The following is a 24,653-nucleotide window of genomic DNA, read 5'->3' as shown; positions in this document are numbered from 1 at the left end:
ACAGCTCACTTCTGGTCTGGCAAGAACTCACTTATCAATAGCTGGGATGTGAAATCCTCACTTCTGTATTGTCTTGTCATTGTAGTTCCCACTTTGCTATTGTTTGTCTGTATAATCTGTCTGATTCTGTGATTGTTCCTGTCTGCTGTATAATTAATTTTGCTGGGTGTAAACTAATTAAGGTGGTGGGATATAATTGGTTACATAATCATGTTACAATATGTTAGGATTGGTTAGTTAAATTTCAGGAAAATGATTGGTTAAGGTATAGCTAAGCAGAACTCAAGTTTTACTATATAATCTGTAGTCAATGCGGAAGTGAGTTGGTGGGTGGGTGGGGGTGGGCATGGGCATGTGGGTGTGGGAAATGGGAACAGGGAATGGGGGTAAGAAAATTGGAATCATGTTTTGCTAAAGGGGGAAATGGGAACAGGGAATGGGAGTAAGGAAGTTGGAATCATGTTTGGCTAAGGGCAGGAATGGGAACAGGGACACAGGTCTAAGGCTCTGTGGTGTCAGAGCTGGGAAGGAGGACACTAAGGAAGGAAACTGGAATCATGCTTGCTGGAAGTTCACCCCAATAAACATCGAATTGTTTGCACCTTTGGACTTCGGGTATTGTTGCTCTCTGTTCATGCGAGAAGGACCAGGGAAGTAAGTGGGTGAAGGAATAAGCCCCCTAACAATTAACTCAACCCCTTTGCAAGGCCCTCCTGAAAAGAAAGTTCATTCATACCTGAATATGACAATACATTAGAGGTTTTCCTCTCTAAACCCACAAATGTCCTCTGAGTATGGTACACTGAAAATAGGTTTCAGAGTAACAGCCGTGTTAGTCTGTATTCGCAAAAAGAAAAGGAGTACTTGTGGCACCTTAGAGACTAACCAATTTATTTGAGCATGAGCTTTCGTGAGCTACAGCTCATTTCCAGAACAGACAAGTAAAAGAGGAATTCCTATCATAGGCACCTCATTTCTCATCCATCATCTCCTGGAGAGATTTATGTACTTTGAGAACTTTGCCTAGCTTCTTAGTGCTAGCAAAGATCAGATCTGCCCATGGAGATCCTCAGCCTTCAGGACACAGCAGATATTGTTTTACTAGTGTCACTGAGCTGACTTATTTCAACAAGGCCAAATTCAGGGAAGTTTTATCTTCATCATTCCCAGATTCCATCAGGGGTATTACAGGCTGTCAAAAGTGTAAGACACTACTTCCAAAGGCCTGTGGTAAGCAATTCTAAGTGCCCACTATAGCCCTCACGACACCTGAAAGGACTTGTTTTTATTAAGCCTGAGTAGAGGCTATTGCTTTCCAGAACATCTATGCAAGAACTGCGATCACCCATCAGGCCCGGATCGTTCTTGGCAGGGAGCAACTGAGTTTGGAAAGGAGACAGCTGCTAAACGGTAATCCCCATGGATCACCCACCATGGGAACCTATTTGGAGTCAATCTGAGCCCTCAGAAATTCCTCCATTTGCCAAAGATATTTAATAGATTTGAGAATATGAGAACTCATCTTACAGCAGGGGTGGGCAAACTTTTTGGGTCAAGGGCCACATCTGGGTGGGGAAACTGTATGCAGGGCCGGGGAAGAGGTTTGGGGTGCGGGAGGGGGTTCGGTGTGCAGGAATGGGCTCAGGGCAAGGGACTGGGCCAAAGGAGGGGTACGACAGGGGGCTCAGGGCATGGAGCTGGGGTCCAGGAGGGGTCAAAGGTGCAGGCAGGGAGTTGGGGGGACAGGAGGAAGGAGGGGTTCGGGCTCCGGCCCAGCACCACTCACCTAAAGTGGCTCCAGGGTGGTAGCAGCAAGCACCGGGGCCAGGGCAGGCTCCCTGCCTGCCCGCCCGCCCTGGCCCCATGCCGCGCCGCTCTGGGAAGTGGTTGGAACCACATCCCTGTGTGGCCCCTGGAGGAGGGGGGGGGGCGCCCACAGGGCTCCACGTGCTGCACTTGCCATGCCTCCAGGTACCTCCCCCAAAGCTCCCATTGGCTGTGGTTCCCTGTTCCCAGCCAATAGGAGCTGGGGGTGGCAGTGCCTGGAGGCAAGTGCAATGCACAAAGCCCTCTGCCTCGGCCATCCCCCTTGGGCCCCAGGGATGTGGTGCTGGCTGCTTCTGAGAGCAGCGCGGGGCCTGCAACACCATAAGGGTGACAATCCCGCAGGCTGGATCCAAATTGGATCCAGCCCACGGGCCATAGTTTGCCCACCCCTGTCCTACAGGATGGTCAGGAAGAGAAAGCAATACTGATAAAGCACCAGTGGAGTCAGATCTCCATTTTCTTGAGTATCTCAGAAATAGCCAGGGTTTCCTCTGAAGGAAGTGGGCAGAAACATCTTAAAGAGAAGCACTAGACAGTGAGTGGGAGGATAGTGGAGCAGCTGGGTCCTCAAGCGTAGTAGGAACACGTAGTATTGAAATCCTACCCAAAGGACATAACAAATCCTGTAAGAACAGGTGTGGGTTCAGCATGCTGATATACCCAGTGGTAGCTGATGTCTCATGACCAGGCTGTTCTACTGCTGGAAGCCCAGTACGTTAAAGGATCAGATGTGAGAGCCAATGTCACAAGACTAGGCAAGCCGTATTATATAGAACTACAAAATAGCTCCAAGTATTTAACTTGAAATTTTTATGCTTTGTAGGAAGGAATCAGTCACCAAATGGAAATAGCTAGAATGCCCAAATACGTGGGCTACATCTACAAAAGGCCTCGCACCCTATGCCAGAAGGCAGTGTTGGAGAGAGCAGTTATATTGGTGTCACACAGTCTGGGAATTCATGCATGATTGGTAATCTCCAAAAAGGGAAGATGCTGTTACTTCTTCTTTTAATTATTCATTTTATAGAACTCCTGAGAGAAGGATAAATTCTGATTCTACCTGACACAAGTAGCAATATATTCAATAATCAAGGGTCAGAAATAAAATGAAACTCAGTAGGTTCTTACTCAGCAACTAAATCTAAAGCAGTTCCAATTCTGATGCAACACTCACGTGACAGAGCTCTGTCAGGTCATTACTTGATCGCAGATGAAGACTTAGTTTAGGTGAGACTGCTCACGTAAGTACTAACACTAGTAAGTTACCATATGCTCTGCACTGAGATTCTAATTCTAGAAGCACTAACTACAAACTAGGAAAGAACAAGCATGCACTAGTTAAACCAATAAGACACAGCAGACAAATTCAAAAGGTACCTCCTTCTCTGCTGCACACACAAAATTCTATGAAAAAAATATCCCCCCAATACTGCAAGTTATTAGAGTAGCTACTGGTGAATAAATGATGAGAGGGAGACAATGCAAGATCAGGAAGAAGAACAAATAAGAGGTTAAACACTTGCAAATTATACATCTTGCTATCAAGCTGGAGATAACATGGATAACAGATGCCAAGTGAGTATGTATGCATGCATGCATGCATGCATGCATGTCTCTCCCACCTCCCTGTATCTGGTCACATTGCTTATGTTTTTGCACTCTTCAGCATCACAGATACATTTTATGGCAGAAAAGCAATGATTGCAATCCAGGAGGAGAAGATAATATCCAAAAAAGAAGAAACCAGAAAAACATACAATATTTAGGACTAAAAAAAGGGACGCACTTTTTGCGCTGATATAACTACTATAACTTCCAGTCTATGGAACTCACTCACCAAAAACAATTGCTATGTTTTTGTACGGTCAAACAACAAAAGAAAACAAAAACAAAACCAACTATCACGACATTATTCTAAATCTCAAATCATTAAATAAAAACACTTAGGCACACCAACAACTCCCCTTAGAGACGTTTCAGCTTTACTTTAATGCAGGTTACTGTAAACAAAAAGCTTCCTACTGTAATGCTTCAAAAAGACACAATTTGCTGCAAATCACAGGGACTAGCAGTCAACATGTTGTAGCTGCTGCACCTAAATACAGTGACAACAGGAGGGTTAATAAGAGCTCTGAAAAATAGGATGATAAAGAAGTTAAATACAAACATGCATTTTTTTAAAAATAAACTAAATACAAAACACAGAAGCTGGTCATGTCCCCGATGCGGCCCACATTCACATTTACAGCTGAGTCTGACTCAGATTCCAGCTCGTTGATATAGCTTTAAATTGTAATCTGGAAGGCTTTTTACCTGCCAAAACAGGAGTTCAACTTCTCAGGGTTCTGTTTGCCTTTTAACAGCTGATGACCTCACAAACACTTGAAGAAAAGGAAAGGAAGGCTGCAGCTCCTAATGAGGTCATCAGCTGTTTAAAAAAAAAAAGAAAGAAAGAAAATGGAAGCTGAACCTGGGTCTTAGCAAGTAAAAACAAGTCACCCAGGGACCTAGACCCCCCCAGAGGAATTCTGGTGGTTTATGATGAAATTATGGTCAACTATGGTCAGCTTCCCAATTCCCCTCCCTTCTCCCCTGCTGGCATCCATCTTCAAGAAACACTGGACCCAGTTCCTGTGCTGCCACCTTGGTAGGAATAGCAAATTAAAATGTGTGCACTCATATGCTATGGAGTCTTGGGGACAGATTTTCAAGCTGTATTTAGGTGCCTAGTAGGAGTTTTCAAAAGCTCCTAGGCACGTAACTCCCACAAAGCGAATTAGAGGCGTTTTGCCCACTAAGCTGATTTCTGCATCTTTAGGCACCTAAATACCTTTGAAAAATCCAGCCACAGAAGAACCCATTGGATAACACTCCAATTAACAGGAGGTTAGGCAAGACTGGGAGTTAAATGAAACTCCTTCACCCCAGCCAACATCTGAATTCCCCCAATCTGTAAGGTTTGTGGTAGACAGGAAGAGGTCTGCCCCACAGGCAAGATGAAACTAGAGTACTACCCATTAAACATGATCACATATAGATGCCCATTGTTTTCCAATTAGACGTCTCTCTCACCAAAATGCAGCTGCCTCAAATAGCTGTTTTTAGAGCAAATCCAACAAAGTCAACCCTCCCCCCCCCCCGATTACCGTTATCCCATAGATTAACCAGGTTTGATCAAAAGAAAAATCAGGACAGATTAACGTTGTCAACTTGTTTTTAAGAAACTAAATTAATATAAAAGCATATTGGCATAGAGCATTTTTCTTAAGACACTCTACCCATTCACCCTTTCTGTTCAGAAATCAAAGGAATAGATTGTTGAAAGACAGGAGAAGCAAATAATGTCACAAAACAACCTTAGCTATCAAAGTGCACTTTATTTGCAGTACAAATGGTTCAAAAGAGGTAACAAGACCAGGCAAAAGAAAAGAGTTAACAGTTCAATCATTAGTCACCGTATATCTCTAAAGCAGTGGTTCTCAAATCAGGGGTCCAGGGCCTCCTGCCGCAAGCAAGTTTCAGAGGGCCGACAAGCAGAGCCAGCATTAGATTTGCCGAGGCCCAGACAGAAAGCTGAAGCCCCACAGCACAGGGCTGAAGCCCAGGACCCTGAGTTCTGCCACCCGGGGCTGAAGCCTGAGCAACTTAGCTTTCTGGAGCCCCATGTGCCATGGAGCACAGGCAGTTGCCCTGTTTGCTAACCCCTAACACTGGTCTGGCTTTTATATGCTGAAAAACAGTTGTCGTGGCAGAGGTGGGCCGTGGAGTTTTTAATACTATGTTGTAGGCGGCCTCAGAGAGAAAAAGGCTGAGAACCCCTGCTCTAAAGCAGAGAGAGATCCCCAGGCTTCCTCCATACTAAAATAAATATACTTTTAAATTATCCCTCGGAATGTTAGATTTGCTATTGAAGCAGTAGTACCCATTGAAGTGTTTGAGAACTGTTTCTAGAAAGAGACAGGTGTAGTCCCTGCTCCTCAAACGTTTGTCATTCTAACAGTTTGCCACAAGGCAGTAGGACCACAAACTTCTATGCAGCAAGTCAATACCCACTTCCCATCGTCACATCAAAGTGTCATGAATCTCCCCACACATTTTATCTCAAGATACACATTTGCACTGAAAAGGTTTATTCTACTCTCCACTTGTTGACAGGACAAGGAGTAATGGTCTCAAGTTGCAGTGTGGGAGGTTTAGGTTGGATATTAGGAAAAAGTTTTTCACAAGGAAGGTGGTGAAGCACTGGAATGGGTTACCTAGGGAGGTGGTGGAATCTCCTTCCTTAAAAAGAACAGGAGTACTTGTGGCACCTTAGAGACTAACAAAATTTATTACACCATAAGCTGTCATGAGCTACAGCCCACTTCATCGGATGCATAGATACACACACACACACACACACACGTCTCACTATGTTCCATTCTACGCATCCAATGAAGTGGGCTATAGCCCACCAAAGCTTATGCTCTAATATATCTCCCTCTACACACACACACGTATGTATGTTGGCAGTTACCATACAAACCATGAGAGGCTAATTAGTTAAGATGAGCTATTATCGGCAGGAGAAAAAAAAAACCAACACATTTGTAGTGATAATCAAGATGGCCCATTTAGACAGTTGACAAGAAGGTGTGAGGATAGATTCATTTCCTTAAGTTATGTATCCTCACACCTTCTTGTCAACTGTCTAAATGGGCCATCTTGATTATCACTACAAAAGGGTTTTTTTTTCCCCTCCTGCTGATAACAGCTCAACTAATTAGCCTCTCACAGTTTGTATGGTAACTTCCAACTTGTTTGTATGTATGTATCTGTTCCATTCTATGCATCCGATGAAGTGGGCTGTAGTCCGCGAAAGCTTATGCTCTAATAAATTTGTTAGTCTCTAAGGTGCCACAAGTACTCCTGTTCTTTTTGCGGACACAGACAACACGGCTGCTACTCTGAAACCTCTTCTTCCTTAGCCCTGGTCTACACTATGACTTTAGGTTGAATTTAACAGCGATAAATCGATGTAAACCTGCACCCATCCACACGATGAAGCCCTTTTTTTCGACTTAAAGGGCTCTTAAAATAGATTTACTTACTCCACCCCTGACAAGTGGATTAGCGCTTAAATTGGCCTTGCCAGGTTGAATTTGGGGTACTGTGGACACTTCGACGGTACTGGTCTCCGGGAGCTATCCCAGAGTGCTCCATTGTGACCGCTCTGGACAGCGCTCTCAACTCAGATGCACTGGCCAGGTAGACAGGAAAAGAACCACGAACTTTTGAATCTCATTTCCTGTTTGGCCAGCGTGGCAAGCTGCAGGTGACAAGCTGCAGAGCTCATCAGCAGAGGTGACCATGATGGAGTCCCAGAATCGCAAAAGAGCTCCAGCATGGACTGAACGGGAGGTACGGGATCTGATTGCTGTATGGGGAGAGGAATCCGTGCTATCAGAACACCGTTCCAGTTTTCGAAATGCCAAAACCTTTGTCAAAATCTCCCAGGGCATGAAGGACAGAGGCCATAACAAGGACCCGAAGCAGTGCCGCGTGAAACTGAAGGAGCTGAGGCAAGCCTACCAGAAAACCAGAGAGGCAAACGGCCGCTCCGGGTCAGAGCCCCAAACATGCCGCTTCTATGATGAGCTGCATGCCATTTTAGGGGGTTCAGCCACCACTACCCAGCCGTGTTGTTTGATTCCTTCAATGGAGATGGAGGCAATACGGAAGCAGGTTTTGGGGACGAAGAAGATAGCTCACAGCAAACAAGCGGAGAAACCGGTTTTCCCGACAGCCAGGAACTGCTTCTCACCCTAGACCTGGAGCCAGTACCCCCCGAACCCACCCAAGGCTGCCTCCTGGCCCCGACAGGCGGAGAAGGGACCTCCAGTGAGTGTACCTTTTAAAATACTATACATGGTTTAAAAGCAAGCATGTGAAAGGATTAATTTGTCCTGGCATTCGCAGCTCTCCTGGATGTACTCCCAAAACCTTTGCAAAAGGTTTCTGGGGAGGGCAACCTTATTACGTCCTACCATGGTAGGACACTTTACCACTCCAGGCCAGTAACACGTACTCGGGAATCATTGTACAACAAAGCATTGCAGTGTATGTTTGCTGGCGTTCAAACAACATCCGTTCTTTATCTCTCTGTGTTATTCTCAGGAGAGTGAGATATCATTCAGGGTCACCTGGTTGAAAGAGAGTGCTTTTCTTCAGGGAACACTCAGAGGAGCCCGTTCCTGCTGGGCTGTTTGCCTGTGGCTGAACAGAAATGGTCCCCGCTGTTAGCCACAGGAAGGGGGGAGGCTTGAGGGGGGAGGCACGCGGTGGGGTGAGGCAAAATGCGACCTTGTAATGAAAGCACATGTGCTATGTATGTAATGTTAACAGCAAGGTTTACCCTGAAAGAGAGTGTAGCCATTGTTTTATAAAAGGTGTCTTTTTAAAATACTGCTGTCCCTTTTTTTTCCCTCCACCAGCTGCATGTGTTTCAATGATCACAGGATCGTCTCCTTCCCAGAGGCTAGTGAAGATTAGAAAGAAAAAAAAAAAAAACAAACACACTCGTGCTGAAATGTTCTGAGCTCATGCTGTCCTCCCACACTGAGAGCACAGACGAATGCGTGGAGGCAAATAATGCCAGAGTGCAGGAAAGCACAAAATGACTGGGAGGAGAGGTGGCGGGCTGAAGAGAAGAGGCAGGATCCAATGCTGAGGCTGCTGGAGGATCAAACCAGTATGCTCCAGTGTATGGTTGAGCTGCAGCAAAGGCAGCTGGAGCACAGACTGCCACTACAGCCCCTGTGTAACCAACCGCCCTCCCCACCAAGTTCCATAGCCTCCTCACCCAGACGCCCAAGAATGTGCTGCGGGGGCCTCCGGCCAACCAGCCACTCCGCCACAGAGGATTGCCCAAAAAAAAGAAGGCTGGCATTCAATAAATTTTAAAGTTGTAAACTTTCAAGTGCTGTGTGGCATTTTCCTTCCCTCCTCCACCATCCCTCCTGGGCTACCTTGGTAGTCATCCCCCTATTTGTGTGATGAATGAATAAAGAATACATGAATGTGAAGCAACAATGACTTTATTGCCTCCGCAAGCGGTGATCGAAGGGAGGAGGGGAGGGTGGTTAGCTTACAGGGAAGTAGAGTGAACCAAGGGGTGGAGGGTTTCATCAAGGAGAAACAAACAGAATTTTCACACCATAGCCTGGCCAGTCATGAAACTGGTTTTCAAAGCTTCTCTGATGCGTACCACGCCCTCCTGTGCTCTTCTAACCGCCCTGGTGTCTGGCTGCGCGTAACCAGCAGCCAGGCGATTTGCCTCAACCTCCCACCCCGCCATAAACGTCTCCCCCTTACTCTCACAGATATTGTGGAGCACACAGCAAGCAGTAATAACAGTGGGAATACTGGTTTTGCCGAGGTCTAAGCAAGTCAGTAAACTGCGCCAGCGCGCCTTTAAACGTCCAAATGCACATTCGACCACCATTCTGCACTTGCTCAGCCTGTAGTTGAACAGCTCCTGACTACTGTCCAGGCTGCCTGTGTACGGCTTCATGAGCCATGCCATTAAGGGGTAGGCTGGGTCCCCAACGATACATATAGGCATTTCAACATCCCCAACAGTTATTTTCTGGTCTGGGAATAAAGTCCCTTCCTGCAGCTTTTGAAACAGACCAGAGTTCCTGAAGATGCGAGTGTCATGTACCTTTCCTGGCCATCCCACGTTGATGTTCGTGAAACGTCCCTTGTGATCCACCAGAGCTTGCAGCACTATTGAAAAGTACCCCTTGCGGTTTATGTACTCGCCGGCCTGGTGCTCCGGTGCCAAGATAGGGATATGGGTTCCATCTATGGCCACACCAGTGTTAGAGAATCCCATTGCAGCAAAGCCATCCACTATGACCTGCACATTTCTCAGGGTCACTACCCTGGATATCAGCAGATCTTTGATTGCGTGGGCTACTTGCATCACAGCAGCCCCAACAGTAGATTTGCCCACTCCAAATTGATTCCCAACTGACTGGTTGCTGTCTGGCATTGCCAGCTTCCACAGGGCTGTCGCCACTCGCTTCTCAACTGTGAGGGCTGCTCTCATCTTGGTATTCATGTGCCTCAGGGCAGGGGAAAGCAAGTCACAAAGTTCCATGAAAGTGCCCTTACACATGTGAAAGTTTCGCAGCCACTGGGAATCGTCCCAGATCTGCAACACTATGCGGTCCCACCAGTCTGCTTGTTTCCCGAGCCCAGAATCGGCGTTCCACCGCACGAACCTGCCCCATTAGCACCATGATGCATGCATTGGCAGGGCCCATGCTTTCAGAGAGATCTGTGACCATGTCCTGATCACTCATGTGACCGCGCTGACGTCGCCTCCTCGTCCAGTATTGCTCTACCAGGTTCTGGTGCTGCATATACTGCTGGAAAATGTGTGTGGTGTTTAATGTGCTCCTAATTGCCAAAGTGAGCTGAGCGGCCTCCATGCTTGCCTTGGTATGGCGTCCGCACAGAAAAAAGATGCGGAACGATTGTCTGCCATTGCTCTGACAGAGGAAGGGGCGACTGACGAAATGGCTTACAGGGAATTAAAAATCAACAAAAGGAGCATTTCAGGCAGGACTTCACGGAGGGTTCCAATAAGAAATGGTGCACCTAAGTAATTGTTCTTATTGGAAGAAGCAGGTTGGTCTGGCCTCTGATTGATACATGGCTAGATTTACCTCGCTGCACCTTCTCTGTGAGTGACTGCAGTGTGACCTAGAGGAATGAGTCCCCTGGGGGGAGGGGGGCGGGAACGGGGACAGACGGACTCTTTTACATCTTTGACTGGCAGCAGACGGTGCAGAAGGACTGCTAGCCATCCTCATCTCTTGCCTGCCCGGCAGAAGATGGTACAATAGGACTGACTGCAGGACTAAACAGAATGACCTGGTCAAGTCCACTTCTAATGTAGTCCCTGCACCCATGTGCAGCCAGGCGGAGCACCTCAGACATGACGATGATGGCTACCAGTCCTATTGTACCGTCTGCTGCCACAAGGCAAGGGGTTGCTGCTGCTGTGTAGCAATGCAGTACCATGTCTGCCAGCACCCAGGAGACATATGGTGACTGTTACCTGAGCGGGCTCCATGCTTGCCATGGGATGGCGTCTTAACAGGTAACTCAAGAAAAAAGGCACGAAACGATTGTCTGCTGCTGCTTTCATGGAGGGAGGGAACAGGGGCCTGACGATATGTACCCAGAACCACCCGCAACAATGTTTTAGCCCCATCAGGCATTGGGATCTCAACCCAGAATTCCAATGGGCAGCGAAGACTGCGGGAAGTGTGGGATAGCCACCCACAGTGCAACACTCCGGAAGTCGACGCTTGCCTCGGTACTGTGGAAGCACTCCGCCGAGTTAATGCGCTTAGAGCATTTTCTGTGGGGACACACACACTCGAATATATAAAAACGATTTCTAAAAAACCGACTTCTATAAATTCGACCTAATTTTGTAGTGTAGACTTACCCTTAGAGGTTTTTAAGGTCAGGCTTGAGAAAGCCCTGGCTTGGATGATTTAGCTATGGACTGGTCCTGGTTTGAGCATGGGGTTGGACTAGATGACCTCCTTAGGTCTCTTCCAACCCTGATATTCTGTGATTTCAGGCAGATTCCACAAAGTGGAAGAGGTAACACTACAGAATGAACGAACACACACACACACACACACAGAGGTTGGGTCAGTTCCAAACTGAGAGAATGTGCCTGACAAGAATTTCCTAGACTCAAAAACCTTTCAAATCTCCAAATTCAAGACTATTAGTTAAATACAGTAGTTTTGTAGTTAAGCTTTTTAACAAATGTGCTTATATAGTAACTTAAAAAATAATCAATGCAAGGTTTTGCTTAGTGACAGATGGGTAAACAATTTTTTTTTTTTAAATTTTAGTATCTTATTACTTATTCCTCCTTGTTTTTCTCCAAGGCTCTCACTCTGGGAATATTTAATTCCTTTAATTTTGGGGGACTGCTGTAAACAACTAACTATGCCATTACAGGGCCACAGTTCAAAAGTCCATGACACCTTGTTCCCTCTAGGAATTATATTTCCATTCACCGAGGTTTTGATAATTGGCATGCTTTTCCCCAGAGATATTACGTGTCTATTATCTAAAACTCAAACATTTTCATGACAGATTTGGAGTTTGTTTCTTCCCACTTAGGGAAACAATTCAGAATATATAGTCAATGTGCACTGCTATATTTCTGAATGCAACAGCTAATGAGATGAATTCCTATTTCCAAAAAGACAAGCAAGTTTAAACACTCACTTGGAGAGCAATTACAAGTGTGGTCCTAATCTAAGAAGCTGAACTATTACAAGTGGCATCTTATTAATCAGATCATCTCCCCATATGTTTTCAAGGTCAGGTCTTCTGACTTCAGTGACGAAAAACTTACTGCATTTTACTCCTGTTAACACTGTGGTCAGCCCAGCTAAGAGAAGAGATAGATTAAATTATTCGTGTGCAGCAGCAGCATTGCTTATTAAGTTCCAGCCCATTATATCTGTACAAACTCTCAAAGCAATGGAATTGCACAAAGTATACAAGGATATAATTTTGTTTGCAGAACTTTGGGTGATGCATAAGAGGAAGAGAACTATTCTCAGAGCTCAGCTTGCATTTGTAGAAATGGTAATTCAAGACTAAAATGGGCATAATTTATATAGAAATAATTGGGTCAACACCATTTCATAATCATGGTCAAAACAGAAGCACACTTTGAACTGCAGCACTTTGAACTAGTAGCCCTGAAATACAGAAGGCTCTCTCTTTTCTCTGCCGCTCCCCATACATCCAGGCTGCAGACAGTGGCTAAACAACAACTTTTTCTACATCAAACAAAAAGTAGACCTAAAGTAGTACTTTGTCAGGGCACGATTTTACAGTCCTACATACACAGCTGAGAGGAACACCCCCCATCTATTATACAGGACTGCTTGAAAAAGAATAATTAGTTACAGATGCTGCCATTAATTAGATACAGGCAGATGATTGAGGACAACAGGTCCTCAGAGAACTGACTTTGTATTTTAACCCTTTAAGGCTACATTTCCAGAAGAGGAATCAATGAAGAAAATTCACTTCAGTAAATGTCCATGCAAAGTACGGAAATAGTTTTGCCTGCTTAAGAAAAAAAATTAAACTCAGTCACAAAACTCCACAGAAACTAGCTCTACAGTATTTCAACACATAAAAGTTTTAACCAAACACGCAACTGGAGTGCTCGATTGCAGACAAGCTACTACATAGACTGTATACACAGTTCAAGACATTATGAGCAGTCCATATTTGGAGATAAAAACACACAGAATAAAAGATAGGAGGAAGTCACCTCATTATCGCCTCCAGGTGCAGGATTTTTCTTTATAGTGTACTAGCTAGTGTTTTGTCTAGTGTACTTTGTAAGTGTCCAAAGTGACGTGGCTTCCACCACTTTACTTGAGAAAGTACAGATTTTTGTAATTCCCATTGAAACACTAATGCTTCCAAGTAGCATAACTAAAGTAAGATTTGGTTCAACATACTAGGCATATCTGATCATACTCAAGTAATTTAAGGAGAGAATAGAGGGGTGGGGATTGTTTTGGGGATTTGGGTTTTTTAGTTTTTGTTTTTTGGAACTTGAAATATTAAGGGCCTTTAGCATTTGTAGTAGTCTTGGCTTTTTTGGGGATGGGGAGAACCTGAATAAAGACCAGACTCTGTTTTATTCACCTTGTTTATATATCTATCTATCTATCTATCTATCATCATGTGGGCTATCATATGTAAAGTCAACACATCTGCCTGCAGTATCCTAGCACTACAAGATAAATAGACTTGGAAGAATTTAATTTTTTTAAACAATTTCAATGTTCATTTTTAAGCTTTTTTTAATTATTGATTTAACTTTTCACAGTTGCACAATTTTCTGGGGGTTCAGACATTTACTTATAGTACATGTTGAGATTCAAAATGTCAAAACTTTATAACAGTTACAAACTGTCAATATCACATGTCAAAATATACAAAATAAATATCTGTAAATAAATAAATTCTCAAACATTTTTCTTATTTTGCCTATCTGTACATTTTTATTAACAGCGATGAACATATTTCTTCATCAGGAGTATGGTGAAATTGACATTCACTAACATTTACCAATAAAAAACTAATCCCTCCGAACTCAAGGGTAGAGATCAAAGCAAATTGTAACTCTGAATTTACCAGAGAAACATCTGCAGTTAGAATCCAATTAACATCCTTCCTTTGTATATTCCTTTCCTTTAAGGATAATCTACAAAGTTCGTTTATAAGAGATATTAAAACAAAGAACATGTAAATTTAAACTGAACACTTCAAAAAAAAAAAAAAAAAATCAGTTCCTCCTTACATGCCAGGTCACGAAGTAGGTATTTTTCCTTGGTGTTTCAGGGTTTCACTAGAATCCAAATTTAGGTTTTGCCAGGTGACTGAAGGATAAAATGATTTTATAAAGTCTATGTTTAGTTTTAAGCTTTGCAATTCACTTAAGAAAAAAGATCTAGAAGAATAATCATTCAATTGGCACTTCATTTGGGTATCTGAGTATTAATTTTCCCTTAAACAAGCCCCATATATGAAGAACTAGCTACCACATTTATTGAAAGGCAATCAGTAGACACACCAAATTTAAAATTACATTTCTTATCACTATTAAAATTTAACTTTGTTATAGTTTGACTATCCATATGAATAGACACCATTTTTATATTATCCTACTCATGTTTTGGAACTATGAGATGGAGGATGCCTGTGTTGGATATCTGAAGTATTATTCAGCTGACTGAGATCACTAAGAGAAATGCTGAAACCTACTTTCATGGGAATTATATCTGCTCTGAACTGTATTTGTGTATGTGTCCACTATAATAGTCTAATCAAAAATACTGATAAAGAAAAGCTATGACCACATTCATTTCCCAGTATATTTCTGTAATGGCCAGTCCCAGATTCCTCAGCTTCCTTGGCAGAAATTCTGCTTAGGTGGTCTTTTGAAACTGGTGAATGGCCTTGAACAATGTAAGTGTTGTAAGAAATTCTTCCTCAACCTCAACCAACGGTTCATACTCAGAATCTCAATGCTTTCTCTACCCCTATAATTCTTCAAGGAAGGAGGAAATGATGATATTTTGTGCCCTATATAGAGGGCATTAAAATACAGTTATAATTGTCATACCAGATAGACTTCAAACATTTCTTCAGGATGGTCAACCATTATGTTGAAACCCATCCTAGCAGTCAATACACTCCATGTCCTCCAGACAGAAAAATCCCATAAAAATGGAGAAGCTACTTCCAAGAAACACAATATAGAAGAGGTAGCAATGCAAGTAGAAACTAAGGAACCAATGCATGTGAATGTTGTCATAGTGGAAAAAAGCGTTGTTTTTTTTTAAAAAAGTTATTACACTGTTCGTTTCTCATTGGAATGAGAGAACTTCTGGCAAGAAGCTCAGCACCGTGTGACAAATGTGCGTGGCACCATGCTTCTCTAATGGAAAAAGAGCATCAAGCCAGATCTTGTCAGGGGCAGAAGAGATGCTATTACTTAGCCTAATGTTTCTCAACCTTTTCAAGTTGGGGACCCCTTATTCAGAATTGAAAATTTTCACAGCACCCTTACATATACTATAAAAGTAGAAGTAATAAAATAAAAAAGTTAAAAATGTATAATAAAATCTACTGCATTTGACCTCATGAACTTTGAAGGTTTTGACCACCCTGAAATTCTGGTAAATTGATTTTCTTTAGAATTATCAAGTTTTCAATATCTTGCATGCCCCTGATTGTGTGTTTTTCAAGGAGTGGGCCATGACCCCCCAGGAGGGTCACGAAAGGCAATTTCCACCACAATATATATTTTGAAAAGGAACAAAGTACAAAAACAATATATCTGAAATTTGGCCTTGATTAAGGTTTCTTACTCCACACAGAAACTTGATGTAACTTTTAATGGCCAAGTTAATCCCCTTGAATATATGTTTATAATGGAAGTGCAAAGAAACCTTTAGCCACAGTAGCACAAATGCTGCCATGAAAATACTACATGGGTTATAAGTGGAAACAAAACCACAACCCTTGTGTTGTAGCTGAACCAGCAGCCAAACTAATGTTCTGTTCTTTGCACTGTTCATGAAAAGCTTGCATTTGTTTTCTCAATTGGATACTACAGTTGAACTCAGATGAAAACCAAACAAACTTCTCATCCCATTTCCCAGAAATCATGTACTACTATGTAAGTATAAGTAGACCTTCAACTCTACTGTGTAACTAATTTCAAGAATAGCAAGACACATTCTGTCATATGCAAAGCATGGAGGGTACTAATAATACCACAAAACATGAGAAAAATAGTGTTTTGGTAAACCAGTTTTCACATTCCCTCATTCGACAACAAACCAATATTCTTTAAGTGTGCAATCATCCTCAAAGGAAAAGATGGCTGGCTGTTTTCCACTATGTTAAGAGCAGAGAGAGAAAGAAAGAGAGAGAGAGAGAGAGAGAGACAGAGACAGAGACAGAGAGAGAGAGAATTTCCTGTCTCTCTGGCTTGAAGTGCCAATCCCCAAAACTCGCCTTCCTCATTGTCTAATGAAGTCAAAACCAGAAACTACAGTGAACTCAAGAGAAGTAATTTTCCGAGAGGAAGAGAAACATCAATGCCTTTACATACACTGAGCCAGCAGACCTATTATTTCTACTACCTGACAGAGATGAAAGTATCATGGGAGAAAAGGAAGCAGCGGCAAGAGATTATAGGGATGGAGTGGGTTAGGGAGAGAAAGGGGAAAGTTAATTTTACAGGAATCTGAAGGGCTACTAAAAATGAAATACTTAGGAAGGAAACCAGGCAGAAAACTCAGCCACTTTTTAGATTGTTCTATCGAAGGCCTGACATGAAAATACAATATAACAGACACTATTAGATTTAGGCGATGTCTAAACGAGCACTTTTGTTGGTAAAACTTTTGTCGGCCAGCAACGTGAAAACACACATGCACACACTCACACCTTGCCCAACAGAAGTTTCACCAACAAAAGTGCTGGTGTGGATAACACTATGTCAGCAGGAGATGCTCTCCCGCTGACATTGCTACTGTCACTCGTTAGGGTTAGTTTAATTATGCCGGCAGGAGAGCTCTCTCCTGCTGGCATAAAGCGGCTACACAGGAGACGGCGCAGAAGCACAGCTGCAACGGTACAGCTGCACTTCTGTAAGGTCTGTAGTGTAGACATAGCCTTAGACATTAGAGACATGACTGAGTAGGAAGAAGGGACTTGAGATACCTTGCTATAGATGACTAAGAGAACTCAGAACTCCTATACATAAAGGAATGGGATATGAAATTTCTTGCTTTGGTTTAGCTATATTTCTAAACCCCACACATGGTTAATTCTGGAATTGGGTTTTTGTTTTGCTTTTTTATGCTGAAGAACCTTAAAGCACATATATTAAAAAAAACCTCAGATTCAAACAGAAATGTCATTCTTAGTAAGGCATTCTTGGTAACCGTCAATACCTTAAGCACTAGGTTTACACCTATTACCCTGAAAACTGGACACTTATGTGTAACGTGTCTTAAGTTTTATTTTTACAATTATGCACAATACTTACAGAAAGAAGTTCAGAACTGGAACATTTTTGCAACTCTTTTCCTTGTAATGTAGTACATATTAGAAGCAAGAGTAAGACCAAGAACAGGGTAGGCCCATTACTCAGTGATGAGGGAGAGACAACAGAAAACACAGCAACAGCCAAAAGTTTTAAGCGTCTTGTTTCACTTTTCACTAAAAAGGTTAGCAGCGATGGGACAACTATAGTAGTTAACATTTGTTTAAATAGAGCAGGAACTACCCCTAAAATAGGTAAAAGAACACATTAAGAATTACTTAGACAAGCTAGATGACTTCAAATTAGCAGGGTCTGACAAAATACATCCTAGACTACTTAAATTTATTAATCTCTAAGGTGCCACAAGTACTCCTTTTCTTTTTGCAGATACAGACTAACACAGCTGCTACTCTGAAACCTAAAGAGCTCTGAGTTATTAGTGATTATCTTTAAGAACTTGTGTAGGACAGAAGAGATCCCAGAGGACTGTAAAGGGACAAATATAGTACCAGTCTATGAAAAGGGGAAATAAGAACAATACAGCTAGTTATACACCTATCAGGTTAACTTTGATACGCAGAAAGATAACTGAGTAAATAATCAATTCATACGCACCTAGAAGATAAGCTGATAAGTAACAGTCAACATGGATGTGTCAAGAACAAAATCACATCAACCCAACATAATATCCTTTGATGAGAAAACAAATGTTGTGGATAGGGGAGAAGCAGCAAATGTGATATTATCTTGACTTTTGTAAGACTTTTAACACAGTCTCACATGACTTTCTCATAGGCCAACTAGGCAAATATAGCCTAGATGAAGTAGGCAAATATAGCCTACGATAAAGTAGATGCACAACGAGTTGGAAAACCATACTCAGAGTAGTTATCAAATTACTCAGAGTCAAGCTGAAAGGGCATATCAAGTGGGGTCCTCCAGGAATCTGACCTGGGTCTAGTTCTACTCAATATCTTCATAAATGATTTGGATAATAGCAGAGATTGGCATCACTGGCATCAAACCCAATATATTTCAAGGTTGCATATGCATTGTATCATGAAGCATGTATAATGATCCCCTTCTGTTTATGGCTTTGGCAAGAGCACACTGGAACAGGCATTCAGATACCAAAAGTAATGCATACATATGGCTTCTGGTTTTTTAGGGGTTCTTACTAAAAATAATCCCCAAAATAATTAACTAATTTGAGTTTTATGTAGATGTCCAAAACTCAGAGTTTTTCAGGTGTCTCTCTTCATATATACTGTAATGCAGGGGTAGGCAACCTATGGCACGCGTGCCAAAGGTGGCACACGAGCTGATTTTCAGTGGCACTCACACTGCCCAGGTCCTGGCCACCGGTCCGGGGCTCTCCGCATTTTAACTTAATTTTAAATGAAGCTTCTTAAACATTTTAAAAACTTTACATACAACAACAGTTTAAGTATATATTATAGACTTATAGAGAGAGACCCTCTAAAAACGTTAAAATGTATTACTGGCACGCGAAACCTTAAATTAGAGTGAATAAATGAAGACTTGGCACCCCACTTCTGAAAGGTTGCCGACCCCTGCTGTAATGAATAATCTCTTTGTAATGTTCCCTAGTGCACTTTAACATAATTCTGTTTCAAACATCACTACACTGAAGTGCACTAGAGAATCTTCAGTGCACACCAGCAGGGCCAAAAGGACCAATTGGGTAAATAGGCCCAATGGCCTGTGATGGGATGTGAGATGGGGTGGGATCTGAGTTACTACAGAGAATTCTCTCCTGGGTATCTGGCTGGTGAATCTTGCCCACATGCTCAAGGTTCAGCTGATCGCCATATTTGGGGTTGGGAAGGAATTTTCCTCCAGGGCAGATTGGAAGAGGCCCTAGGGGTTTTTTGCCTTCCTCTGCAGCATGGGGCACGGGTCACTTGCTGGAGGATTCTTTGCACCTTGAAGTCTTTAAACCATGATTTGAGGACTTCAAGAGCTCGGACATAGGGGAGAGGTTTATTGCAGGATTGGGTGGGTGAGATTTGGTGGCCTACACTGTGCAGGAGGTCAGACTAGAGGATCATAATGGTCCCTTCTGACCTTAATATCTATGAATGCATAACACCTTAGAACTCTTTAGAGCTCACACTCTAAATACACATTAATGCTCAGTGTAGAAAAGCCTTTAGATACAAAAACACTGGAAATTGTTACTTTCTGTGTTCATTAAATAAACACAGCTTTCAATTGTTATTTTTGTATCGGGGTGTTTTATTTGTATTCATCTTTTAAAAATGAAAATCAGACTCGCTATAACAGAACAATTGCATAAGTCGGGGAGCGTCTGTAGTAAAAAGTGACTGGGGCAGAAGTGACTGACTTACAAGGGACGAGCCAAAGGAACAAAATATACATAAAACTTTACTGAGCGAAGAAAAGCATGTGGAGAAAGAGGTGACTGCATATTTTTAGGCTTCTAATACCAATGTAGTAGAGGAAGTAGGGTGCAAAGGACAGCGACTAAAGGTAATGTGTGAGATTAAAAAGCAAGAATTTAGGCTGAATATTAGTATAAAACTTCCTCTGAATAAGAGCTATTAGGCTGTGTCCCCAAAGGAAGTGGTAGAAGCTACTGTTCCAAACATGCAAATAAAGACTGGACAAAGCCCTTGTATTTTTTTTAAAAATAAAAAAGGGTGCACTACATGAGCCAAGGCATCTTTTCCCATCTCTAATCTGCACTATTTTGAGTGCATATATTTGTGCACATTCATATACTTTTTAAGTGGACATCTTAAAATAAAAACCTAAAGTGTGAGAATATCTAAAATATGGTAGCAGATGTTATGCTGGTAATGCCATAGCTATGCTATTCTCATACACTCTGCAGAAAGTCTCACGACCCCAGAACAAGCACAGGAGAGTCACAACCACTAAAAACAATCTCTCTGCTTTTTCATGGATCCCCAAACACTAAGTGCTACACTTGCAAGGGGGACTCAGGCACATGAATGCCTGAAAGAGCATTTAAGTCCAAAATGTAGGTGTCAGTGGCTTTCACAAAAACACCTGCTCAGTCACTTGCAAGGCTATGTGACAGAAGTCAATAGGCACCTAAGGGCAAGTATTCACTACCCGCCAGATCGGGGGGTAGTGACCTATCTATCGGGGATTGATTTAACACGTCTCATCTAGACGCGATAAAAATCGATCCCCAAACACGCTCCCCGTCAACTCCAGAACTCCAGCTCGTGAGAGGCGGAAGTGGAGTCAACGGGGGAGCAGCAGCAGTCAACGCGCTGCCGCCCTCACAGCCAGGTAAGTCGACCTAAGATATGCCGACTTCAGCTACACTATTCGCGTAGCTGAAGTTACGTATCTTAGGTCAACACCCTCTCTACCCCCCCAGCATAGACCAGGACTAAGTTTCGACTGGTAAAGTCCCTGAAGTGCCCATATTTTGGCAGGTGGGTAAGTGCAGAGTCACCTCAATCACCACATCACCCAGCAACTCTGCGTGTAAATCACACTTAAACCCCAGTAGAATTCACAAGCTAGATGTTACCCTACTTAACTTGCCTTTGGGGCCCAATCTGATAGATGTGCTCTGAGCATGCCTAAACCCGCATAAAAAAGGCCAGAGTTGGTGGCAATACCCCCCCAAATAACTTTTAGCCAAGTTGTTGAGGCACTCACCTAGGATGTGGGAGACCCAGCTTCAGTTCCCCACCCCTCCTCCCTTACCTGATGCGGAGAAGAGATTTGAACTTAGACCTCCTACATTTTAAGAGGGTGCTCTAACCCCTGGACTAGAGAATCACTCTCACTGGGTCTCTGACCCAAGGCATATTTATATACAGTTCAACAGAAGAGATTGAGGGAGACCGGTTCACAAAATACCCTACAGCCAAGTGGTTAGGGCACTCTGGGTTTGTTTTCACTGTAACAGTTAGCTTGACTTACTCCTCTCGAGCTAACCTAGCTTCAACCCACATCCCCCAATAAGATAGGTAGCTCCATTTGGACAGCACTTAACCCAACCTAGAGACGACGTATGGACCAGCTTCAGGTTTGGGACAAAACTTGAGTTATAGCTCAAGCTAACAATGCGATGAAGACAAGCCATGAGAAGTGGGAGACAAGTTCAAATCCTCTTTTCACATTAGACAGAGGAGAGAACGAAACCCTGATCCCCCACATCCTGGGTAAGTGCCCTAACAACGAGGCTAAAGGTTGGGGGGGGCCCCCAAATACCTTCTTCTTGCAACAAATGTTTTAAGCGCCTGACTGCAGAAGAGAGTTGAGTGAATACCAAGTAGAGAAATGCACCTCCCTCTGACTGAGACTTGGGCACTTAACTCCCTTAGGCCATGCCCCTCTCCACAAGGCATTTTCTACTGGCTAGCTTAGGCAGCTCCTGCTCAGTGTGCTACCTGTTGTGAATCCCATTCTTAGACACTGAACTGTCCCCATGCATTGTATGGGGAGCCTAACTCAGTTGTGAACTCCACCAAGAGGCAGGGCATCTAAAGTTAGATTCTCCATTGCTTGAGTCCCTTCGCGAAACTCGTCCTAACAATAAAGAGATTTCTATACTAAGAAGAAAATCTTTTACTTTCATACTATTAACAAGCAGAACACTGAGTAACAGACTGGCTGTCTTTCCACTCATTTAAAATGACCTAACTCAGCAAGTCAAGACAGTCACACGTATGCTTCCTCCTCCCCCCGCCCCATCACAATCTCCCATTAATCCACAGCAACTTCAGCTTCCCACATTGAGAACCTGCCCAATCCAGCAGCATCCCCCACCACTTCATCTCATCTTCAACTCATGAGGGTTGATCCCAACCTACTGAAATGGCTACTCATTCAACCTTTTCCTCACTAAACATTATTTCTTTTTTCTCAATATCAAAGTTCCATCCTTCCAACAGCACTCATTTGCTTCATGCGTATGTGTCCCCAGTCCCCCCCACCAGAGCCTTGGAGGTTTTTCACTCTCAGTCCCTTCCTCCTAGCCCTCACCTCAGATTCAGCTGTCCACTCTTCCAACTTAGACTCCCCATTGTCCCTTTCTCCCACCAATTCCCATCCGCTGAACACCAACCCTGTCTCATTTGCAAAATTAATTTACCTGCTCCTGGCTTTTGTTCTGCCAACACCCGTAAAAAGTCTCAATCATACAAGCTTCCTCCACTACAAGTCTGTCCTCTCCTCTTTCAGTTCTGCCATCTTCCTGATCAACCAACACTGTCCCTTATCACTAACTATGACCACTTACCCTCTCCCTGCCCCACCATTAAAACCCTTCACCCCTCTCCAGGCAGGATATTGCCTCCTTCATATTGCCCCAATGCACAGAATACTGGAATACTCTTCCTAAGCTCACCTGCAAGGCCTCTGCCTTCTCTGCAATCAAGTCCCAGCTTAAGACCCACTTCTGCTGCAATGCCTGCAGAAAAAGAAATGACCAGTTTAAGTAGTAGTTAGGAATAATTTATATAGCCTGTTTGAAGTATGGGGGTGAAGAGACTTTGCAAATGCAACCTTTTATTACCAAGATGTGGTCAACTATCACCTTGACCAATATGTTGTGCCCTTCCCTGTGTTTAGACTGTGAGCTCCTTAAGCAAGGGACCTGCCCTCATTTTAGTGGGGAAAGCACTTCGCATGCTGGAAGTGCTCTCAGTGACTGTCCACAATTGTAATTCCAGACATTTGAATATAAAAATCCCCACGCTTCTAAAGTTTCCTCAGCTGTACTCTCCATAGAGCTCTATGAGCAAGACCATTTTAAATATCTTGGCTATAGCTAAGACGCCCATCACCTTTTTATCTAAGCAAATCACGGGGCGGAGGGAGGAAATCAATGCCAACATGGAACTCCAATAAACTTGTTACTTTGAGACTTAATGATTACTTTAAAACAAAAACACCTTTCTACTAGTCCCATTTAGCTAAGGATTCTGATATTCATTAGTTAATTACTATATTTGTTTCTGTGGTATTGTCAATCTTTTCTTCCTGGTCTCTCCTTTCTAAGATGCGAACAGTGGTCTCCAACCTTTTTACACACAAGATCACTTTTTGAATTTAAGTGCAACACAGGATCTACCCTGTCCTGTCCGTTCCCTGAGGCCCTGCCCCACTCACTCCATCCTCCTTCCGCCGCTCACTCTCCCCCACCTTCACTCACTTTCACCAGGCAAGGGCAGGGGGTTGGGCTGCAGGAGGGGATGGGGGCTCTGGCCTGGGGCCAAGGGGTTCGGAGTGTGGGAGGGGGCTGAGCCTAGGGCAAGAAGTTTGGGCGCAGGAGGGGGCTCCGGACTGGGGCAGAGTGTTGGGCTCCAGGAGGGAACTCAGGGCTGGGATGTGCGCTCCCACTGGGCAACAAAGTGGGGCTAAGGCAGGCTCCCTGCCTGCCCTGGCCCCACTATACTCCCAGAAGCGGCTATCACACCCCCCGCAGGAAAAGGGCTGCACCTGGCTCCATGCGCCGCCCCTCTCTGCAGGCACCGCCCCCACAGTGCCCATTGGCCGCAGTTCCCCATTCCTAGCCAATAGGAGCTATGGGGACAGTGTTTGCAAGCAGGAACAGTGCACGGAGACTCCTGCTCCTGCCCCTGCCCCTCCCAGGCCTCAGGGGCATGCAGACCGCTTCCAGGAGCGGCACGGAGCCAGGGAGCCTGCCTTAGCCCCACTGTGCCGCCAGACTTTTAGCAGCCCAAGATCGCGATTGACGGGCAGAGGCTCCAGGATCGACCCGTTGGTGACCACTGCCTTAGAACAGCTCCACAAACAACGACATCGCCACCACCAGCTCACCTTAAGGAGGCTGCCCCTCCATACCAACAATTTAGTCAGTATTCAACAGGAGGTTAGGCAACCCCACAGGAGAAGAGAGAGTAGGGAAGAGAGGGAAAAAAGGTCCGTTTTAAACACCAGTGATTTATCATGAAGAAAACACAAAATTATGTATGACAGGTGCTAAAACTACTCAGTTCATCACTTTTTAAGAAGTAACTGCCCCTTATCTGCATTCAAAGACCCACTGGCCCAGTTATGATTTTCAGCATTAGCACTTATGACCTGTGCACTACCTTTATCCACAGAAGAAACCCCTGATATTTACCCAGAAGTCAGAAAAAAAGAGACTTTT

The 24,653-nt window shown here is 43.7% G+C and overlaps 1 protein-coding gene across 4 annotated transcripts in view; it reads right to left on the bottom strand.

Annotated features, from left to right (window-relative positions):
• JADE3 (jade family PHD finger 3) overlaps positions 1-24,653 on the bottom strand; it is an 84,326-nt gene that overhangs the window by 47,518 nt on the left and 12,155 nt on the right. The window contains exon 2 of one of the 4 annotated variants that reach the window (XM_073353379.1): positions 22,884-22,946. The exons of the other annotated variants lie outside the window; for them this stretch is intronic. The gene's annotated coding sequence lies outside the window, so the exon portion shown is untranslated. The remainder of the gene's footprint in view (positions 1-22,883; positions 22,947-24,653) is intronic. 4 annotated transcript variants of the gene reach the window in all.

Source organism: Lepidochelys kempii, chromosome 1 (assembly GCF_965140265.1).
Source record: "Lepidochelys kempii isolate rLepKem1 chromosome 1, rLepKem1.hap2, whole genome shotgun sequence".
Classification (NCBI taxonomy): Eukaryota; Metazoa; Chordata; order Testudines; family Cheloniidae; genus Lepidochelys; species Lepidochelys kempii.
The sequence above is the reverse complement of the archived record's forward strand: the minus strand, read 5'-3'. Positions and strand labels throughout refer to the sequence as shown.